We start from the raw sequence: 1,922 nt of genomic DNA on the forward strand, positions 1-1,922 counted from the left end.
TCTCTCGTTTTTTTTTTTTTTTTTTTTCTCTCTTCTCTCTCATGTTCTCATGTTTTAAAGATGGTATGTCACACATCAGTTAGACAAATGGTAATGCAAGATTTTTGCTCCTTACAGAGAGATTGCTGATTTGGAAGGAATATTGTATCACCGGAATGTTCGTTTGGAAGACTGAGAGACAGCACCTTTGAGATGATAGCAGAGCAAGAGGAACAACAAGACTAGGGGACATAAGACATCGTAACATTATTCTTTCCCCTCAAAGTATTTTTTTTGTACCCCCATTACAAATTTCTCTTTCTCCTCCTGTAAGATGGACTCGCCCCAAGAGACTGCAGTCCGTGTTTTCCTGTTGACCATGATGTTGACCAGAGCAGTCTGTTTCGGTGAGAGTACCAGTGAGGTCGAGAAAGGATCTGGAATGGGTTCTGATGACAGAGACGGAGGTGTAAATTTCCAATAGAAACACAATCACCGAGCAAAGGCGAGTACCAGAAAACGATCTAGCAGCCATGTTATTTATAGACATTGTGAAGGATTGTTAGCTGAAGAGAACTGCATCTGTAGGCATTGCGACAACATAGTTGAGGATGGGTGCATCAAGAAATGTCAGTCCAGTTTTAATATCCACATGGACCGGCATCCATTGAGTGACTATCATTCCTTAGTGGGTAAAGTGTTAAACCAGACAGACTGTTGGGTATGCTCTCAAGTACCTCAAGGTCATAGCAAATCAGGACTAGTACCATTCCCTTTAACTGTAGGAGAGGTACTTGAGCTAAGTGGTGGGAGGCCGGTGGACAAGAGGTTTAATATCTCTAGTCCTCCTAGTTTGAAGCTCCACCAATATCATGTGGATAGGTCCTTAGTGTGCTTTAACATTTCCAATCCCCGAAAGCCGGGAAATTGGGAAGTGTCATGGAGTACTCAAACCATGAACTTTTCATACAGAGCCGACAGAATGCCCATAGAACTTTAATACAATGGGGAGAGAAAAGAAGGCTCTTGTGTGGGTGCACTCTTGTAGAAAAAAATAAATTTGATGAGATAATTAAGATGAAATATTTAAAACATAACTTTTATTAGCTTTTATTACAAAAAAGGTTATTACCGGAGATCTATCCTTCAAAATGCAACATAGAAAGCATCTTGGTAAAATAAAATGTTCTGGTCTCTTATTGGTAAAGAGTGTGTGAAAGGGTGGTAGACATTAGTTGGTCATACCCCCATTCCCCTTGACCAGTACAGGCTTGCTGTATTGATGGAACCACAGGGTGGTCGAGACACAAAATTAATAGCTATGCTCTTATGGCTTATAGAAAATTAGAGAAATGATCAGAAGTCACTCCTCTGGGTATAGTACAGGAAAAAAGACGACATGCACCTATCTGAATTCAAGACAATGATAACGGTAGAGGCAGGTATGGCACCTCAAGTAGATGGTGCCCGTGACCGATAGGTCTGGAGGTTATTGGATAGAAAAAAGTGGTGATACTGCTGTTGGTGTTACTGCCACATAAGTGAGGAAAATCCTACTCTACAACACCAGGTATTCACAGGTGGTCTCCCTTCCTGGTACTGACCTGGCCCAACGCTGTTTAGCTTCCAAGATCAGACGAGATCGGGCGCTGGCAGCGTGGTATGGTAGTAGAGAATTTTATGTGAACACCAATGAGAGTGCACCTATATATGAATAATGAAAATTAGGACCGACAGAGAAGAAATAGATAGAAGATCGTGTAAATGGGTGGATCTGCTTTTCACGTTAGACCCGATCCGAAATTCCCACTCACGTGGTGCAGTGTACCGGGAATCGTGAATGAGAGTCCACGAAAAAGTGATGATCTATCGAAGATTGGACTTGTGAGAATTGATACTAGAATTCACAGACAGAGAAATCCCTGACTGCTGGTATATTATGA

At 41.7% G+C, this 1,922-nt stretch overlaps 1 non-coding gene across 1 annotated transcript; it reads right to left on the reverse strand.

Annotated features, from left to right (window-relative positions):
* Positions 1–1,534: 1,534 nt before the first annotated feature.
* LOC135054319 (5S ribosomal RNA) lies at positions 1,535–1,653 on the reverse strand. The gene has a single exon (XR_010243492.1). It is a non-coding gene; the product is annotated as a 5S ribosomal RNA (ribosomal RNA).
* Positions 1,654–1,922: the final 269 nt, after the last annotated feature.

This window comes from Pseudophryne corroboree, chromosome 2, assembly GCF_028390025.1.
Source record: "Pseudophryne corroboree isolate aPseCor3 chromosome 2, aPseCor3.hap2, whole genome shotgun sequence".
Classification (NCBI taxonomy): Eukaryota; Metazoa; Chordata; class Amphibia; order Anura; family Myobatrachidae; genus Pseudophryne; species Pseudophryne corroboree.